Source organism: Lethenteron reissneri, chromosome 68 (assembly GCF_015708825.2).
Source record: "Lethenteron reissneri isolate LAM-NWPU_2019-01 chromosome 68, ASM1570882v1, whole genome shotgun sequence".
Taxonomy (NCBI): domain Eukaryota; kingdom Metazoa; phylum Chordata; class Hyperoartia; order Petromyzontiformes; family Petromyzontidae; genus Lethenteron; species Lethenteron reissneri.
The window spans coordinates 7,364,695-7,386,719 of NC_083846.1; the positions used below are offsets into that span (position 1 = coordinate 7,364,695).

General features: G+C 51.8%; 1 pseudogene; it reads right to left on the reverse strand.

The window, feature by feature from the left end:
* The window catches only part of LOC133360327 (alpha-1,6-mannosylglycoprotein 6-beta-N-acetylglucosaminyltransferase B-like), a 49,433-nt pseudogene that overhangs the window by 23,597 nt on the left and 3,811 nt on the right, over positions 1-22,025 (reverse strand).

Consider the following 22,025-nt stretch of genomic DNA (forward strand, 5'->3'; position numbering starts at 1 on the left):
TGAGTCCACGTGTGTCTTCATGAGTCCACGTGTCTCTGCGTAGTCTCTAGGCACGAGTCCATGTGTCTCTGCTTGAGTCTGTGTGTCTCTACTTGAGTCTGTATGTCTCTGAGCGAGTCTGTGTATCTCTGAGTGAGTCTGTGTGTCTCTGAGCGAGTCTGTGTGTCTCTGAGTGAGTCTGTGTGTCTCTGCGTCTGAGTCCGCGTGTCTCTGCGTAAGTCTCTACGCGCAAGTCCACATGTCTCTGCGTGAGTCCACGCGCGCCTCTGCATGTGAGTCTACGCGCGTCTCTGCTTGCGAGTCTTTGCACGTTTCTGCGTGCGAGTCAAAGCGTGTCTCTGCGTGCAAGTCTACGTGTGTCTTTGCGCATGCGAGTCTGCGCGCATGTCTCTGCATACCAGTCGAGCGGTGGGCTTGCCCTGGAAGAAGGCCGTGTGGTTAGATGAGTGTGGGGGGCTGAACCGTGGCAGGAGCACAGCACAGCCGCTGGCGATCGCCTCCAGTGGGGCCGGACCCTCGTAGGGGAAGCCCAGCCCCACGAACAGCTGAGGGACACGCACATGGCGGCCGGGGTCACTCCACTGCTGGATGAGGCCTGCCGAATCTACCGCCGTCACTCATCATCACCCAATGCAAGAACACCCCATGCGAGTCTATAGGTCTCTTTATGAGTCTATGGATCGCTGTATGAGTCTATGGGTCTCTGTATGAGGCTATGGGTCTCTGTATGAGGCTATGGGTCTCTGTATGAGGCTATGGGTCTCTGTATGAGGCTATGGGTCTCTGTATGAGGCTATGGGTCTCTGTGTACATCCCATTTGGTAATCCAAATGAGACGTAAGTGACAATCCAAATGGGATGTACAAATTGGATGTAAGTGTAACTGAACCTTGGCTCGGTGTAGCAGTGCCTGCAGCTGTGGCTGGGCCAGGAGGCCATGGTTGGTGACGAAAGCAGGCAACGTGGAGACGGCTCCCGGCGGCTGGTACACCGTGGCGTGCAGATCCATCTGCTCTGCTATGACTCGCAGGTACGACTCCTTGCCCTGGACAGACGCAAAGAGACAGAGACAGAAAAATGGAGAGAGACACAAAGAGACAGATAGAGACACAGACGCAGAGGCACAGAGATGGAGAGAGACACAGAGAGGCGACAGAGAGACAGAGAGAGACATAAAGAGAGAATGAGACAGAGAGATGGAGACACAAAGAGACAAAGACAGAGAGTGATGTGGCCCAGCAGGAGCACGTACGCCTTTTGTAGGTGCCATAGTGAGATGTTAACTACCTCACCTGGTATACAGGAGGTCGTGGGTTCGATTTCGACCCTGACACCTGCTGTATATTTGGAGTTTTGCATGTCTTTCTCTCTCCCCGTGGCCACGTGGATTTTTGAAGTATTTGGCTGCTATAAATTTCCACGTGATGATGACAAGCCACTTAGTTGGGCTATCATTTGTGGCCAGGTCGCTTCTGAAAGAGAGCAACGAGGGCTGTCCTCGACTTATGAATTTGTTCCTGAGGCCCGTTCCTTACTCGAACGGTTAGTAAGACAAAATGCAAGAATGCACTCCGATGAACAAAATAGTTCCGTGGTTCAATTTGCAAGCGCGAGTTCGCGTTTTAAGCCAAAGTTAGCAAAAATATGTTTTTTCATGGAAGCTTTTTCATAAGTGCCGAGTGTTCGTAAGTCGAGCACTGTCTGTATCGCTGGTGAAATAAAAAAAACAAAAGAGTTAAAATTGAGTTTTAGTGTAACTGGGATCACACAGAACCAGCATCAGCCGCAGCAGCGGCACCACGAGGGGTCCCAGGGTCCCCTGTCAGGGTCACCTGGTAGGGTCACCTGCCAAGGTCACTCCTCCCAGGTTCACCTCCCAGGGTCACCTTTCCCAGGTTCCCTTCCCAGGGTCACCCCTCAGGGTCACCTGCCACATGTACTCTGCCTTGCCGTAAACGAGCGCCATGCGGTTGTCCTTTTGCTGTCTCCGCGGCCTCCTCCTCCTCTGGGATGGCGCTCACGAAGCCCAGGAATGAGTTGTCTGGCGTGTGTGCTGTCACACAAACAAACACACGCACGCAGGCACACGCAGACATGCACGTACATGCGCACGCACACACACATGCACACACATGCACACGCACAGATACATGCGCACACATACACACCCAGACACACGTACATATATACACGCACACACAACAAACACGCACACAACAACAACCGCCATTTGCCACTGAGTGGCGGTGACGTCACCACGGCGCTTGTGCTAGGCCATGTGCACCTTGAGGCCACGTGAAGTGTCGAACGTCCGCTGGCAGGAGGTCACGGGGCAGACCCAGGTGCCACGGGTCGACTAACTGAGATGACTGGCTGATGCACCACCTGTGCAGCCTCCTGTGCCAACTTGCTGTGCTTTAGCCACCCGGTGCTCCGCTCGTTGTTGTGAGCATCACTCCTCCGCCCTCCGTTGTTGTTGGAGGGCGACTGCCTCCAACTGCCCAGTAGCAGCGTCCTTCACGAGCCTCCTCCACAGAGGCCGATCTTGACACCGCTGGTACCAGTCATCGGCAAATTCACTCAGCTCCACATCCTCCTGTTCCACGTCACTCCATCTCCTTTCTAGCCCGTGCCGCGCCCGTTTAGCCCCCTCTATCCGGCCGAACAAAAGCTGTTTTGGCACGCTGTGGCTCGGCATGCGGGCTACATGGCCCAGCCAACGCAGCCTTGCCTGCCGGAGGAGCTCACACACACGCACACAGGCAAAGGTCCCGCTTGTTGCCCACACGCACGCAGTCCATCTCCCTCAGTCGCCCGGCCACCTTTGTCTCTCCAGAGCCGATGTCTACATACACCACACTGGGTCCTCATTTCGGGCCGAGTCGACCTAGGGGAAGCCCAGGATCAGTTCAAAGTTTCGCTTGCAGCATGCAGCACGCTAGTAACTACCCACACGCATGAAGTCTGCAAAACACGGTGAGGACACAGAAACACTCACTCACTCGCTCGCTCACTCATACTCCTTCACACTCACAGAACACGGAGAAGACACAGAAACACTCACTCGCTGGCTCACTCACTCACACTCCTTCACACTCACAGAACACGGCGAGGACACAGAAACACTCGCTCACTCACTCGCTCACTCACACTCCTTCACACTCACAGAACATGGAGAGGACGCAGAAACACTCACTCATTCGCTCACTCATACTCCTTCAGACTCACAGAACACGGAGAGGACACAGAAACACTCACTCACTCGCTCGCTCACTCATACTCCTTCACACTCACAGAACACGGAGAAGACACAGAAACACTCACTCGCTGGCTCACTCACTCACACTCCTTCACACTCACAGAACACGGCGAGGACACAGAAACACTCGCTCACTCACTCGCTCACTCACACTCCTTCACACTCACAGAACATGGAGAGGACGCAGAAACACTCACTCATTCGCTCACTCATACTCCTTCAGACTCACAGAACACGGAGAGGACACAGAAACACTCACTCACTCGCTCGCTCACACTCCTTCACACTCACAGAACACGGAGTACCCAGTTCCTCACCATGTTCCCTGAGTACCCAGTTCCTCACCATGTTCCCTGAGTACCCAGTTACTCACCGTGTTCCCTGAGTACCCAGTTCCTCACCATGTTCCCTGAGTACCCAGTTACTCACCATGTTCCCTGGGTACCCAGTTCCTCACCATGTTCCCTGAGTACCCAGTTACTCACCGTGTTCCCTGAGTACCCAGTTCCTCACCATGTTCCCTGAGTACCCAGTTACTCACCATGTTCTGTGAATGTGAAGGAGTGTAAATTTCGATTTCAAGCTTTCGTGACTGCAGGGATTCGTCTTCTTGGTTCTTTCGGTAAAGTCACGTAGAAGTGAAGTTATAAAATAATAAAAATAAAACATAATAAAATAATTCTCACGACGTTTCGGCCACAACGCAAGCAGCCGTCCTCAGGTGGATAACAGGTCCGTCAAGTAGACAGAGTCTGAATGGCACGCTCCAGGCTTGGAGCGACTATTTATGCTGGGATGGAGGAGCGAAGCGCGTCTTGACAAAATAATTTGCATATCAAGAGGAATTTAGCATATTTATGGGAAATGCAGATATGCGATTAGCACTACTTGTGAAATGCGTAGGAGGTTTGGCGAGGGGTTTAAAGTAATTATGCCCATGCATTATGCAGGATTAGCAGAATCAAAGGGAGGGAGTAAGGTCAGAATTAATAAAGGGAAGGAATGTTAATAATATGGTGTCACAGCAACTAATATGCTTATTGACTATACCTTGTCATATTACACTATGTTTTATTCTACCCACTCAACTGTATAGCACACTGCTATATATTCACTATAAAATTACGATACTATATATTACCTCATACATTGTATTAAACATTACACTTTAATACTATTTATTATTATATAATATGTTATACACTTTACCATAAACTGTCGCGTGAAAGGTACTAAGAGGAAGCAACAAAATATGTCAATGGGAGAATGGTGGTAGGAAGCTTGCAGCAGAGCAAAGAATACATTCCCTGCGGAGTGCATATCAAGAGGAATTTAGCATATTTATGGGAAATGCAGATATGTGATTAGGAGGATTGGCGAGGGGTTTAAAGTAATTATGCCCATGCATTATGCAAGATTAGCAGTATCAAAGGAAGGGAGTAAGGTTAGAATTAATAAAGGGAAAGAATGTTAATAATATGGCGCCGCAGCAACTAATATGTTTTTGGACTATACATTGTAATATTACACTATGTATTATTCTACCCACCCAACTGTATACCACACTGGCTTAGCAATCATTAGAAGGACGTAATAAACCATTTCGGATCTTAACTGATTGTGTCCACGTTTACGGTGACTTTCGGACCGCGTTCCACTCGCTGACATTGACTATATATCCTGTTCTTTGGTTTTTTCGGTAAAGTCACGTATAAAAATAAAATAATAAATTAAATAATAGCATACGACGTTTCGATTGCAACACAAGCAATCATCATCAGGTATAATGAAATAGCGACATAGAATATAACCAGAAAACTATAGACAGACATATAAGCAGACAGATATCACCAAGATACATAGAGAGAGCAACCCAGGTACAGAGAGAGGTGATCGTCTCTGTGGGGTGGTCTTAAATAGACAGAGGGTGTGAAAATTCCAAAGAAAGACAAAGAGAGTGTGAAAATTCCAAAGAAAGACAAAACATAAAAAAGAGGAACGGAGACACACAGACAGAGCAGAACCTAAGAACGATACACAACGAGTGTAGACAGAGAAAATTACACTAAATATACAGGCAGAGAGAGAGAACAAGAAACCCAGAGAGAGAGAAAAAGGTAAACTTGGAACTTCCCCGTAGAAGTGGTGCAATCTTAATTTTGGAGCTTTCGTGACTGCAGGAATTATTCTTTGGTTTTTCGGTAAAGTCACGTATAAAAATAAAATAATAAATTAAATAATGCTATTATTATAATGGTATGCTATTATTTAATTTATTATTTTATTTTTATACGTGACTTTACCGAAAAAACCAAAGAATAATTCCTGCAGTCACGAAAGCTCCAAAATTAAGATTGAACCACTTCTACGGGGAAGTTCCAAGTTTACCTTTTTCTCTCTCTCTGGGTTTCTTGTTCTCTCTCTCTGCCTGTATATTTAGTGTAATTTTCTCTGTCTACACTCGTTTTGTATCGTTCTTAGGTTCTGCTCTGTCTGTGTGTCTCCGTTCCTCTTTTTTATGTTTTGTCTTTCTTTGGAATTTTCACACTTAAATTCTAACTTAGCAATCTTTGAAATAAGTAATCGACCAGGCAATGCGTTAATTGTGTGTTGACCGACTCTCTGTGTCGTTTTACATAACATTTCGATACTTTGCTAGGTTATTTAATTTAGTGTGTTCTGTCTCCCTCTAAGCCTGCTTACCTTACTCCCCTCCCTTCGTACTCATTGACATGTAAATGTTTTCCCTACCCCCTCCCTCTCTCTGCCTCCGCCCCCCTCTGTCTATTTAAGGCCACCCCACAGAGACGATCACCTCTCTCTGTACCTGGGTTGCTCTCTCTATGTATCTTGGTGATATCTGTCTGCTTATATGTCTGTCTATAGTTTTCTGGTTATATTCTATGTCGCTATTTCATTATACCTGATGATGATTGCTTGTGTTGCAATCGAAACGTCGTATGCTATTATTTAATTTATTATTTTATTTGTATACGTGACTTTACCGAAAAAACCAAAGAATAATTCCTGCAGTCACGAAAGCTCCAAAATTAAGATTATATATCCTGTATTCTCCGCGGGGAGTGGGTTCTTTGCTCCGCTGCGGGCTTCCTGCCATCACTCTCCCATTGACATATTTTGTTGCTTCCTCTTGGTGCCTTTCACGCGACGGTCAGTGGTATAGTGTATAGCATATTGTATAATAATAAATAGTATTAAAGTGTAATGTTGCATACAATGTATAAGGTAATATATAGTATCGTAATTGTATGGTGAATATACAGCGGTGTGGTATACAGTTGGGTGGGTAGAATAATACATAGTGTATTGTGATGCCGCCGCCACGAAGCCGTTCAGCAGGCGCCCCATCTACGACCTCGCCACCACCAAGCCACGGAGCCGACCCCGCGTCCCCCTCACCTCACCTCACATGAACACACCCGCACGCATTTCCCCCCCCATAGAGCTCCGAGGGGAGGTCACCTGACCGACCGGTTTTTATCCGAGAAACCCTTATCGGGATTAACTTTCACGGTTTCCGGCGACCAGGGAATTGGACGACCTCCCCCGACGCTACTTTGCACCGCGGCGCTGCGACCGGCCTTAAGATGGTATGGTCGCGGCGAAGGGCATTCGGCCACGGCGGTTGAAACGCATCCCCCCACACACACGCCCACGGGTCGACGAGACGGGCAGAGGAGGGACAGTGCGGCATAGTTTAGCGTGCCAAAGCGGGCTCGAGTGCGTAGGTGCCATCGTTAGGGAAGTTAAAGGATAGGGCGGGAATGGCAAATAATCAGAGAGGCGAATCGGACGCATAGTGCGCAATCGATGGGGCAAGTGGTGGAGACATGCGGAGGCTCTGCGCTTAACTTCCACAGCAGGCCGTGGTGATGGACGCCGCTGCATAATGCACAAGACCAAGGCACCATGCATGAGAAAGGGATTAATTAGAATAAACGCCGCAACACGCAGCGCATCTGATTAGCATAGCAAGGGCGCCCGGAACCGCCGTACGCGTGCCCATTGTTAAAGAAAAACTGGGAGGGGGGCCGCCACCACGCTCGGAGCCGCATCCCTTTGATGTAGGGAGGATAAAAAGGGGGCGCAAAGGGGAGATCGGGCTCTCACTCCAGCGCCAGGCGACAAGACGCTCTCCAGACCAGCGACCCGGACGTCCGTGCGACGCATCGAGGTACGCTGCTAGCACGGGATCAACGGACCGCCGTGGGCACCTAACAGTGAGTAAGAAGGCGAATTAGGATCATAGCTGATAAGTAGGGAATAGGTCCAGGGGTAGTAGAATAGGCCAGCCTCGTCGATTCATACTGACTCAACAACCAGTTCCAGGTAGCAAACAATAAATCATTAATAGCGAATCGTGGCCTCGTGTGATCTCGTTGAGCAGTGTGAACGCGTGTAGTGCTGCGTATACAGTGGTTCGCCACGTGAGTGAGCGCTGCGCGGAGCTGCACGTGTGGGTGCGCGTGTGTTCACTACGTGTATGATACAGGTGCGCGATCACAACGTGAGTGTTCAGTGGTGAGTGAGTTCCGCGGGGAGCTGTGTGCGTGAGTGCGCGTACGTTCGCTACGTGTCGGATACGGGTGCGCATTGGTAACGTGGTTATTCGACGTGGAGGCGAGTGCCGCACGGGGCTGTAGACGGGCACACGCTCGCAGCGTGCGAGAGCTGTACATAGCGCTGTAAAGAGGGGGAGTATGGCGTTTGATTGATGATGCTGTGCGCACGTATGCTTGCAGCGTGGGAGCGCCTGCGTGAGGCCGTATGGGTAGGGGCGTCGCGTTCGAAGACCGGCGAAACCCTAGCGGGTAATAGGGCGGTGCGGCAATGCAACCGGAATAGGGGATGCGTGAGGGAGAGACCCCGGGGGCCAACGGCCCCCACATAATATTACAATGTATAGTCTAAAAACATATTAGTTGCTGCGGCGCCATATTATTAACATTCTTTCCCTTTATTAATTCTAACCTTACTCCCGCCCTTTGATACTGCTAATCCTGCATAATGCATGGGCATAATGACTTTAAACCCCTCGCCAATCCTCCTAATCGCATATCTGCATTTCCCATAAATATGCTAAATTCCTCTTGATATGCACTCCGCAGGGAATGGATTCTTTGCTCCGCTGCAAGCTTCCTACCACCATTCTCCCATTGCTTCCTCTTAGTACCTTTCACGCGACGGTTTATGGTATAGTGTATAACATATTATATAATAATAAATAGTATTAAAGTGTAATGTTTAATACAATGTATAAGGTAATATATAGTATCGTAATTTTATAGTGAATATATAGCAGTGCGCTATACAGTTGAGTGAGTAGAATAAAACATATTGTAATATGACAAGGTATAGTCAATAAGCATATCAGTTGTTGTGACACCATATTATTAACATTCCTTCCCTTTATTAATTCTGACCTTACTCCCTCCCTTTGATTCTGCTAATCCTGCATAATGCATGGGCATAATGACTTTAAACCCCTCGCCAAACCTCCTTCGCATTTCACAAGTAGTGCTAATCGCATATCTGCATTTCCCATAAATATGCTAAATTCCTCTTGATATGAAAATTATTTTGTCAAGACGCGCTTCGCTCCTCCATCCCAGCATAAATAGTCGCTCCAAGCCTGGAGCGTGCCATTCAGACTCTGTCTACTTGGCGGACCTGTTCTCCACCTGAGGATGGCTGCTTGCGTTGTGGCCGAAACGTCGTGAGAATTATTTTATTATGTTTTATTTTTATTATTTTATTACTTCCCTTCTACGTGACTTTACCGAAAGAACCAAGAAGATGAATCCCTGCAGTCACGAAAGCTTCAAATCGAAATTTACACTCCTTCACATTCACAGAACATGGTGAGTAACTGGGTACTCAGGGAACATGGTGAGGAACTGGGTACTCAGGGAACACGGTGAGTAACTGGGTACTCAGGGAACATGGTGAGGAACTGGGTACTCAGGGAACACGGTGAGTAACTGGGTACTCAGGGAACATGGTGAGGAACTGGGTACCCAGGGAACATGGTGAGTAACTGGGTACTCAGGGAACATGGTGAGGAACTGGGTACTCAGGGAACATGGTGAGGAACTGGGTACTCAGGGAACATGGTGAGTAACTGGGTACTCAGGGAACATGGTGAGGAACTGGGTACTCAGGGAACATGGTGAGGAACTGGGTACTCAGGGAACACGGTGAGGAACTGGGTACTCAGGAAACATGGTGAGGAACTGGGTACTCAGGGAACATGGTGAGGAACTGGGTACTCAGGGAACACGGTGAGGAACTGGGTACTCAGGGAACATGGTGAGGAACTGGGTACTCAGAGAACATGGTGAGGAACTGGGTACTCAGGGAACATGGTGAGGAACTGGGTACTCAGGGAATACGGTGAGGAACTGGGTACCCAGGGAACATGGTGAGGAACTGGGTACTCAGGGAACATGGTGAGGAACTGGGTACTCAGGGAACACGGTGAGGAACTGGGTACTCAGGAAACATGGTGAGGAACTGGGTACTCAGGGAACATGGTGAGGAACTGGGTACTCAGGGAACACGGTGAGGAACTGGGTACTCAGGGAACATGGTGAGGAACTGGGTACTCAGAGAACATGGTGAGGAACTGGGTACTCAGGGAATACGGTGAGGAACTGGGTACCCAGGGAACATGGTGAGGAACTGGGTACTCAGGGAACATGGTGAGGAACTGGGTACTCAGGGAACATGGTGAGTACCTGGGTACTCAGGGAACATGGTGAGGAACTGGGTACTCAGGGAACATGGTGAGGAACTGGGTACTCAGAGAACATGGTGAGTAACTGGGTACTCACGGAACATAGTGAGGTACTGCTGTGGCTGCAGGCCCCAGGAGCCCCAGGCCGACTTGAGGCCGATCCTCTCGGCGTAGGCCGCGTGGTTGTAGGCCGGCTCCGTGCCGAACGAGTCCACCACGCGGTAGCGGCAGCTGCCGCGCCGGTCCGGGGGTGGGAATGGGGAGAGGGAGAGCCGTTCCACCCATCACGTGGAAGGTGGTGAACCGCCGAGAGGGGGGGGGGGGGGTTGAGAGGTTTGGGTCACTGTATGCAGAAGGTCCTGTGGGTGCCGCGCGAGCCAACACAAATTTGCGGAGGACGGGGTTCGGGCTTCGGGGGGGGGGGGGGGGGGGATATTGCGGCACCGACAGACGAGGAGGTTGTTATTTTAGTTTTTGTTAACTGGTCGTCGCGAGCGTAACCTGAACATTTTTTTTTATGGTGAATCGGTGAAAAATAAAGCGAGAGAAGCCGTTGGAAAAAGTTAGGAACAAGTATACGAATCTTACCTATAAATTATTTTTTTGCCCGTCTGTCTGCGTTCGCGCGCTTGTGAGGGATTTGGCTTTCAAATGGTGGGGTTTACACTAAAAAAAATTGCCAGGTAGCACGCCGTGGGCAACCACTATTCTGTTTTCACGTCCCTCACCTTTAAATAAGTTTAACATCTTAACACAACTCCTGTTTTATTTCCAGAAAGGGTAAAACCCGACTCATATTGTTTTTCATCATTTCTGATCATATATATGTGCACGTAAGCTCTATATTTTTGTCTCAAGAGTACACAGAGAGTACAGAACAGAGAATATGCAGCACACGTAGGGAGTACGCACCAGAGCACTCATTGACACTCAAATGACAATGGAAACGTCGCAACCCATCGTCTCAGCGCATTTCAAGGGCTCCTCCCCCTCAGGGACGGCAGCCATCCCTGCGTGGCACAAGCAACTGGGCACCTGATCCCACGAGCCAGGCATCATTCTGCCGCCACCAGTCGGGTCTATGGTGATGATGATGATGATCGCCACCATTGAACCGTGACGTCGGGTGCAGCGTACGCGGCCATGCCAGCGGCGCTGTGAGGTCGTGGGCCATGCCCGCGAAGACTCACGCATACGCGCGGAACGAGAGCCCCATGTTCTGGCTCATTTGCGAGAGGCCCAGGTAGTCGGTGTACACGAGGTCGAAGGGCAGCGGGGTGGTGATGGGACAGCTGCCCTTGCCAGGGGGCACCGCGAGCAGCCTGCAACGAAAATTTTTACCCACCACGATAGACATCTCACCCACCACAGAGACATCTCACTCACCACGAGACATCTCACTCACCACGATCTCACTCACCACGAAACATCTCACTCACCACGAAACATCTCACTCACCACGATCTCACTCACCACGATCTCACTCACCACGATCTCACTCACCACGAAACATCTCACTCACCACGATCTCACTCACCACGAGACATCTCACTCACCACGAGACATCTCACTCACCACGAGACATCTCACTCACCACGAGACATATCACTCACCACGATCTCACTCACCACGATCTCACTCACCACGATCTCACTCACCACGATCTCACTCACCACGATCTCACTCACCACGATCTCACTCACCACGAAACATCTCACTCACCACGATCTCACTCACCACAAGACATCTCACTCACCACGATCTCACTCACCACGATCTCACTCACCACGAGACATCTCACTCACCACGAGACATCTCACTCACCACGAGACATCTCACTCACCACAATCTCACTCACCACGATCTCACTCACCACGAGACATCTCACTCACCACGATCTCACTCACCACGATCTCACTCACCACGATCTCACTCACCACGATCTCACTCACCACGATCTCACTCACCACGAGACATCTGACTCACCACGATCTCACTCACCACGAGATATCTCACTCACCACGAGACATCTCACTCACCACGAGACATCTCACTCACTACGAGACATCTCCCTCACCACGATCTCACTCACCACGATCTCACTCACCACGATCTCACTCACCACGATCTCACTCACCACACAAAACTCATTCACCACGATCTCACTCACCACGAGACATCTCACTCACCACGAGACATCTCACTCACCACGAGACATCTCACTCACTACGAGACGTCTCCCTCACCACGATCTCACCACAATCTCACTCACCACGAGACATCTCACTCACCACGAGATATCTCACTCACCACGATCTCACTCACCACGAGACATCTTACTCACCACACAAAACTCATTCACATGCAAAAACTAAGCGGCGGTGATTTCACCACAGCGCTTGTGCCAGGCTAGCGGGTAATAGGACAGACCCATGTGCCATTTGTTGACTGTGCCAACTTGCTACCTTTTATCCTCCTGGCGTTCTGCTAGTTGTGAGGTTTGCTCCTCAGCCCTCCATTGTTGCTGGAGGTCGACTGCCTCCAACTGCCCAGCAGCCTCCTCCTCCATAGAGACCGATGTTGACACCGCTGGTACCGGTCATCGGCAAGTCCTCTCAGCTCCACATTCTCTTGTACCCCACATCAGCTCCATATCTTCCCCAGCCCATGCTTTATCCTTCCAAGAGCAGCAGCAAGAAGAGGAGGAGGCAGCAGCAGAGAGGGATTGGGAGGTGGACAAGGAAGTATAGGTGGTGGAGGGCTAGGGGGAGAGGAGTTGGAGGAAGAGGAGGCACGTTTCCAAGCTGTGCCAGAGCGAGGACGTTGGCCGTGTGACATGGGCCTTGCCTCAGTGGCCACATGAACACCGAGGATCGTGCACGCGAATGTCGTACGTGACCCACCCGCACCCTCTCACCTCTTGAGATCCGTGAGGGACGTTGACAGGGAGATGGAGTGTCCCAGCGTGTACAGCACTCCCCAGAGCATCGGCCCACTTGCACCAGCTCCCCCAGGGGACCCCCACGGGTCACCTGCTTGCCGAACAGCCCCCCGCCATCGCCCTCGACGAGCAGGCCCAGGTGAACGAGGATCTGCCGTGGAGCGTGCCGACACACAAAGCTTGCAAATTCGCAGAGGGCTTCCTGGAGACGGAGGCTTGCACGGATTCACAGAGAGTTCACGGAGGCTCGTGGAGATCGATAGGGGTAACCATGGTAGCTAGGAGATGTTAACTACCTCACTTGGTATACAGGAGGTCGGGGGTATGATCCCAATCCTGCCGCCTGTTGTATTTTTGTAGTTTTCGTCTTTCTCTCTCTCTCTCTCTCCGTGGTCGCGTGGATTTTTAAATCAACGTCACGCGCCAAGAGCATTTGGCTTCCGCTATAAATTTACACACGACGGTGACGACGAGCCACTTTGTTGAGCTATCATTTGTGATGGCCAGGTCGCTTCTGAAAAACAACTACATAGCTCAGTTAAGCATTACCTGGTGAATAAATTTTTTTTTAAATAACTCGGAAAAAATAGATAAGAAACCCGCGGAGACTCGTACCTTCTTCTGCGCACGCAGAGTGCTGGGGGCAGTGATGGTGGCGTTGGAGGCGGCGCTCTTCCACATCCTCCGCATGCGCCGGAGCCGGGAGGCCATGAAGGTCACGGCGGGGAGGTGGCTGTGAGCGGCCACCATGGCGGCGGCGAGCGGCTCCACATCGCTACGCAGCTCCGCAGCCTCAGAGATGCGGGTCGCAGGGGTCGCAGGGGTCACAGGGGTCACAGGGGTCACAGGGGTCACAGGGGTCATAGGAGTCACAGGGGTCACAGGGGTCACAGGGGTCACCACACTCGTGTCTGTGTGTGGTATCTGTATGGTGTGTTTGTTGCGGGGAGCAGTGGTGCAGTGGTTAGCACTCACCACTTCAAACCTGGTGACCGGAGTTCGATTCCCGCTCACAGCCAACACAGAGTGACAATTATCTAAACCAGTCATGGGCCTCACCTAGGTTGACTCAGCCTCAAGCATCAGCAATTTGGAGACAAAAGCAGCTGGGCATGGAGCTGACCACCAACCCACTTTGTGTGCTGTGCCGGCCTTCACAGGTGGTGCTACTCACTAAGAGCATTTCTCCTAACAGGAACATCTTCGCTGGTTTGAAACATTGATTTTAGCCTGTCTAACGATCCATCCTGGGTGTAACCAGACTGGATTGTGGGAGGAGCTCATGGGTCATGTAGCCCGTATGCCTAGCCACCGCAAACAGCTTCTGTTCGGTCGGATAGAGGCTAAATGGGCACAACATGAGTAAGCGAAGACATGGACTGATATAGTCCAGGAGGATGTGGAGCTGAGTGGACTTGCTGATGACTGGTACCAGTGGTGTAAATATCGGCCTCTGTGGAGGAGGCTCATGAAGGACACTACTGGACAGTTGGAGGCAGTCACCCTTCAGAGGAGCGATGCTCACAACAATGAGTGGAGAACCGGGTGGCTAAAACGCAGCAAGTGGGTACAGTGGGGAGCACAGCTGGGGCATCTGCCAGTCAACCCATGGCACCTGCTGGGTCTGTATCCGTGACTTCCTATTGGCAGTGAGCCTTCGACACTTCACATACCCTAAAAGTGCACCTAGCCTAGTACAAGCACCGTGGTGGAAAACGACAGTTGCTGTCATCGTTGTTGTAGTATTGCGTCTGTATAAACTGAAGTCCGCTTTGCAGATCTTCTCGTGGATTGTCTGATTCAATTCCGCACATCAGGGGGGAGATGTGATCGGGAACCCGTCTTGCCCTGATCGTGACACCAGAATTCTGTGGGGCATCCAAAATACCGCGGCGCCGGCTGGTGTGGTGGTGGTGGCGCCGGTGGCAGACGGTGCACGGATCGGCGGCGGGCAGAAGTGCTCGACAGTGCCGAGGTAGTCGAGCGCAGAGCACACGGAGCCATCCACCCCGTAGAACGCGTAGCATGGGTCCTGCACCCACACCCTCTGCAGGTACTGCAGCAGCAGCGCCAGCAGCAGTACCAGCAGTAGTAGCAGCACCAGCAGTAGCAGCAGCAACAGCAGCACCAACAGCAGTAGCAGCAACAGCAGCACCAACAGCAACAGCACCAGCAGCAGTACCAGCAGCAGCACCAACAGCAGCATCGCCATCATTCCCACGTCACCATCATCGTCATCACCGTCACTGTATTTTCAACCACAGGTGACAACACGCACTGATGCACTCACTCAATCACAAACTGACCCCCCCACTCACTTACTCATCCACTCACACTCACCTACTCACCCACTTGCTCACTCACCCACCCACTCGCCCATCCGTTCACCTGCTCACCCACTCCCACTTCCTCACTGTGTGTTTAACCTATTTCACACTGAGACATAGTGAACGCCGTCGAGCGCTGGACGAGTGAAGAGATGGGGGTGTGCCGTGCGTGAGAGGAGAGGAGCGAGGTGGGGCACCTCGACTTTGTGCTGACACAGCGGGAAGTCCGGATCCTTCGGTACATCGCAGTCGTTCCCTGCCACAACGACAACAACAACCACGACGACAATCATCAAAACAACAATCACCACGACAATCATCACCACCACCACAACAACAATAACAACCACCACACACATGAGGTGTCTAGGGCGTGTCCAGAAACTCTCACCGAGTCTCCAGGCTCTCTATTCAGAAGGGTTGTGCCAGGTTTTTGTTGCAGTCGAGTGAGTGGCGGCCATGTTGCTGCTGCTGCTGCACGTGTGTTTAGTTGGGGCACCAAAGTGGTTAGGAGATGTTAACTATCTCGCCTAGTATGCAGGATGTCGGAGGTTCGATCCCATAAGCGGGAATTGAACTCTGGTGGCCAGGTTAGACTAACCACTGCACGCCCGCTCACACACTCGCACTCTCTGCAGGGGCGCGAAGATGGCGATATGTTAACTTCCTCGCCGGGTATGCAGGATGTCGGGGGTTCGATCCCGACCCAGACAATGCCTGCTGTATATTTCGATCAAGATTGTATATTTGGAGTATCCATGCCTCTCTCCCCATGGTCACGTTGATTTTTCTCCGGGTCCTCCAGTTTTTCCCTCCGCATTTAGAATCAACATTACTCGTTTAGAGTATTTGGCCGCAATAAATTTGCACGTGATAAGCCACTTCGTTGTGCTATCATTTGTGGCCAGATCGCTCTTGAAAAACAGCTACATAGCTCAGTGGGCCTTACCTGGTTAAATAAAAAATAAAGGTGTATTGTTTGTGATTTGCTTAGGTTTCCTCTAAAGTACTCAGCCACTCCTAAATTTGTTTTTGTATTGTTTGTTGTTGTAACCTTTTGACCTGCCCTGACTGGACATTTGTGAAAAAGAAAGAGCTTTCCAGCTCATCGGATTCCTCCTCCAGTCTAAATAAATATTCTGATTCTGAGCTATGGAAGTAGCAAATCGAAGAATCCTGACGAAACCCACACAGAACAGGGGGAGAACACACACTCACAACAACAACCGCCATTGGCCACTAAGTGGCGGTGACGTCACCACAACGCTTGTGCCAGGCTATGTGCACCTTTAAGCCACGTGAAGTGTCGAACGCCCGCTGGCAGGAGGTCACGGGGCAGACCCAGGTGCCACGGGTCGACTGACTGAGACGACTGGCTGATGCACCACCTGTGCCCCCTACTGTGCCAACTTGCTGTGCTTTAGCCACCCGGCGCTCCGCTCGTTGTTGTGAGCGTCGCTCCTCTGCCCTCTGTTGTTGTTGGAGGGTGACTGCTTCCAACTGCCCAGAGGCGTCTTTCACGAGCCTCCTCCACAGAGGCCGATCTTGACACCGCTGGTACAAGTCATCAGCAAGTTCACTCAGCTCCACATCCTCCTGTACTACATCACTTCCATCTCTTCTCTAGCCCGTGCCACGCCCATATAGCCCCCTCTATTCGGCCGAACAAAAGCTGTTTAGGCATGCGGTGACTGGGCATGCGGGCAACATGATCCAGCCAACGCAGCCTTGCCTGCCGGAGGAGCTGACCGATGGGATTTGTGAGCTCCTCACACAATCCAGCCTGGCTAAACCCAGGGTGGATTGTAGGCAGGCCAGCCTAAATGTTTCCCATCGGCGAAGATGTCCATGTTTCGCAAGCATAGAGAAGTGAGGGAATTGACCGTGGCCGAGAAGACTTGAAGCTTCGTGCGGAGCGACAGACCAGGTAGCTTCCACACAGCATTACGCAACCGATGAAAAGATAATGGCGCTAGACTGATTCGGAGTGAGACCTCTGCTGTTAAACCGGAGCCGGTCATGAGCACACTGCCCAGGTATGGGAAACTCTCTTCACAACCGCCGCATCACCAATTGGGAGTTGTGGGGGTGGAGTGCCTGACGGTAAAAAATACCCAGGCAGGTGCTTAGTTTTGGTGGGGCTGATGGTAAGGCCCCACCTCTTAGTGGCACGCTCCAGTTTCAGCAGCAGCGCCTCCAACTGCTCCTCTGAGTGAGCGGCAATTACCAAATCATCGGCATACATAACGTGGTTGACCAATAGGAAGCCATCCCTTGACCGCACCCGGGCATCGAACAGCCTCCCATTGTATCTGTACCGGATGGAAATTCCTCTGGTAAAGCCATCAAAGGTTTCACGACCTACTTAGTCGAAAAAGATGTTAAATAAAGTGGGAGCCAGAGGACATCCCTGTCGCACCCCAAGGTTAACAGGGAATGGCTCCGACTCCCGGCCACGTAGTTTTACCCGAGCCCGCTTACCATCATGAAGGTCCTTAATGATCGTGAGCAGAGGGTCAGGGACTCCGAAAGCACGAAGAACAACCCAGAGCCCAGGCCTACTGATGGTATCATAGGCCTTGACCAGGTCAATAAAGCAGAGATGTCGGTCTTGTTGGAATTCCCTACACCTCTGCTGTAGCAGACGAACAGAAAATATGGCATCCGTGCAGGACAGCCCTTTCCTGAAACCACATTGAGGCTCCACAAGCCTCTCCTCAGCGTGCCTAGCAAGGCAATGTTGAATATCCTTGCCAGGACCTTTCCCGGCACACTGAGTGAGATGCCCCTGTAGTTGTTACAGTCTTTGCGGTCCCCCTTCTTAAAGAGGGGGGCCACCAGGGCATCCTGCCAATCCTGCGGAACCCGTACAGTGGTCCAGACTGTTGTTATTATGTCATGTAGGGCAGTCTGCACAAACGACACCCTCCCTCAGAATTTCGCTTGGGAGATCATCTCTGCCCGGTGCCTTTCCTGGTCTCAGACTTTGGATCGCCCTCAGTACTTTCTCAACAGATGGCACCTCAGCCAGCCACTCACAGGGGGTGACTTCCTCTTGCAATATTTGAGGCACCGCAGCCTCAGCAGGGTCATCCCCACTTTGTGCCACGTTGTTTTCCTGACAGAGGGATTTCTCCTCCCCCAGGACCTCACAGAAATGCTCAGCAAATCTGCAAACCTGTTCCTGGGGGTCGGAGATCGGATCACCATTCTTTCCCCTAATGATGGTAATAGTTGTGGCGCTGCAGGTTACTTTTTGATGGAATTAAAGAGTGATTTGTGATCGCGGGCCACTGAGGCAGACTCCATCTCCTCAGCAACCCGCGACCACCACCTATCCTTGCAGCGCCTCATGGCTCTCTGAACCTCCGAGCGAAGGCTGCGGTAAGCCTCTTCATTCTCCGATGTGGGATGCTGTCGCCGATGAGAGTGGGCCTGTCGCTTTTTCTCAGCCAGCTTGAACACCTCTTCTGTCAGCCAGGGTCTCTGGGGAGGTCTGAACCATGTACCCAAAGCAGCCATTGCAGCTGCATGAGCTACAGTCCTAATCCTCACCCATTTCCCCTCGATATCAGAAGGAGTGGGGGACAATGCCAACCCCAGCCGCAAGCGATGATTAAATTCTTGCTTGCAACTTTCATCAGCTAGCTGAGACCATGCCACGAAGGGTTTGAATGGGGTCCTGGGTGTACACCCACCACTGGAGTCGATGAATGGCAGGCGCATCTTACAGATGACAAGTCGAAGGTCAGTGGGCAGATCAGCTCCACGGTAGGTCCTGGTGTCACTGATCGCATCCGCTGTTCCATCACTATGTAGTCCAGCAGATGTTTATGCTTGGACCCGGCATGCATCCATGATGTTGTGTGGATGCGCCGATGCCCGAACAGCGTGTTGGTAATTACAAGCCCATGGCCTGCACAAAAATCTAGCCGCCTCCTGCCGTTGTTATTGAGCTGATCTGGCCCATGCCTTCCAATCACTCCAGACCAGGTGCCAGCATCATGACCAACTCGGGCATTGAAGTCACCCAACAAGATGACTCTATCCCGAGGGGCCACTATAGCTCGCACCTGTGACAGGAGGTCATTGAAGGCATCTGACTCATCTGCCTTGCCTGCATCCCTCCACGGATGTTCGTCTTCAGTGGGGGCATAAGTAACCACGACCACCACTCCTCGCCTCTGGTTGATAGGAAGGCAAGCCCAAAGTAGGCTGGGGCTTACAGCTTCCCACACCTCACCGCCACGCTCCGACGCCCCCTTCATTCTTTTGTTCAGAAGAAGAGCCACTCCCTGTTGTTTGGCAGTCTCCTGCCCCGAGAAGAGGACTGTCCACCCCTCATGGTGGCAGGAGCTAGAGCTGGTCCACCGGACCTCCTGAATACCAGAGATCCAGGCGGTACCAGTCCAGCTCCCGACAGAGAAGTGGCAGCCTCTCCTCCACAGTGAGCGTTCGAACATTCCACGTGGCCACACGTAGTGGTTTTTTGTTCTTTCTCAAGGAGGCCCGAGGGTAAGGATTCAGTCTCCTGGCTCCGCCAAATGGGGTTTGGCCAGGAGACGTCATAGATACCTGTCCCCCTGGGGCCTCCGGCACAAGCATATTAATGAAATTTTTCCATCGTGGTTTCGCGGTAATTAATTGAAGGTGGAGGGGTTAACAGCCCCACGCACCCATCCAGGTGGTCACAAACGCCATGACGGGAAAGGCCAATCGGAATTGGCCCTTCCCCCACAGCACTGCCCACGACAGCGTTGCCCATCTGGAAAATGGGGAGAACATACAAACTCCTCCACACAGAGATGCACCCGAGTCAGAAATCGAAACAAGGTGCTTCAAGTTGTGAGGCACGAGCATCACCACTCCACTGTCTCCATCCTGTCACCCCAACGTCTTGGGTTGAGCAATACTGCCGCTGCTGCAGATTGTGATGCTGATGACATTGGTAATTATGCTAATGATTATGGTGGTGATGGAGCCGATGTTCGCAATGCTGATATTGTAATGATGCTGATGATGATGCTGATGATGGTAATGATTCCGATGATGGCGATGATGGGGATGATGGAGATAATGATGTCGGTGATGGCGATGCTGCCGCCCGTGGTACCGATGTTGGCCCTCCGTCGCCGTGGCGGTGCCGAGACCCCGGAGAGCTTTTCGAGCGCATCCCGGATCCGGGAAACGTTCCCTGCCAGCGCCCGGATCTCCCGCACCACTCGGCCGCTCTCCACGCTGCGCGCCACACGGAGCACCATGGGTTTCACCCACACACAGCCCCCACGGGTTTCACACACACGCAGCCCTCACGGGTTTCACACACCGAGCCCCCACGGGTTTCACCCACACCGAACCACCACGGGTTTCACCCACACACAGTGGTAGCATAACTTGTCTGACCGATCATCTCATGATTAACATCGACACCAAAATCGCGATTCTGATCCACATGTCGAGAGGTATTCATAGGCAGCCGGTGAGCGTTCCATACCCGTGGAGGAGACTGGAGTGCCCGGATGCAAGCCACACATGTGAGGGGGCAACGCTCCATCCCACGCCGAAGGCACACATGGGAATTAGTCCACACTTTACTGCACCACCTTCTCCTGGCGATCTCAAGGTGCCTTTGATTAGCACTGTTGGCTATGTACGCTGCGAAAGAAGTTAACCTATGTACGAGCACGCACACGTACATCTCCTCCTCACCACCCATGGAAGGGACAGGGGTCTGCGTGCTTGATCCACCAACGCAGGGCGTACCTGTGTGTGCATGATCCACCAACCCCCGGACGTACCTGTGCGTGCGCGAACGCCGGGCATACCTGTGGAGGGTGGCGTTGAGCTGCAGCAGGAATGCGAGCGCCGAGTCCAGGCCACCGACACTCTGCAGCTTCATGTCGAGCTCCTCCAGCGTCTCGGTGAGGCCACGGAGACGCAAGGCCAGTGGCCCTGCGGGGTCACGGGGCGACCGGCACCGCTTATGCCCTACATGTGTGCGTGTGGGGGTGATGGTGGTGATTGTGGTGATGGTGGTGGTCGTGGTGGTGGTGATGGTGGTGGTGATGCCGGTAGTCATGGTGGTTACGGTAATGCTAGTTGTGATGATGATGGTGATGGTGTTGATTTTGATGCTGGTGGTGATGCTAGTGGTGATGATGGTGGTGATGGTGGTGATGGTGGTGATGATGGTGGTGATGATGGTGGTGATGCCGGTGGTGATGGTGGTGGCAATGGTGGTGGCAGTGGCTTTCATACCGGTCTCGGGGAAGCTGTTGCTCAGTGCCTCTGACCGCTCGGTGGATGCGCACCGATGGAGGAGATTCACGGCCATGAGCAGCACCAGGGCCATGCACAGCAGCAGCACTCCCCTGCCAGCACATCCACGAAGCGGTGGCGTAATGGTTAGTGCAACGTGCGACGGACCCGGCCACCCAAGTTCCATTCTCGCTCAACGCCAGTCGCGAATATCTAAACAAATCTTGGGTCCTCCCCGAGGTCGACTCCGGCTGAAATAATTATTACTGTAATTAGTTCGGTGTGTGAACGTTACCACTCAGGAGACAAAGCCATGGTGGTGAACACACCCAACCCCTCTAATCGGTGCTCCCTAACAGCACTTGCCCCAACAGGTCTGTATAGGCTACACGGGGGATCTTTGTCTGCGGATGGGCACATAGCTGCGTGGGAATGCATCTACTGTATTGGCAAACTCAATTGGTTTTGTTGGCAGCGCTCCAA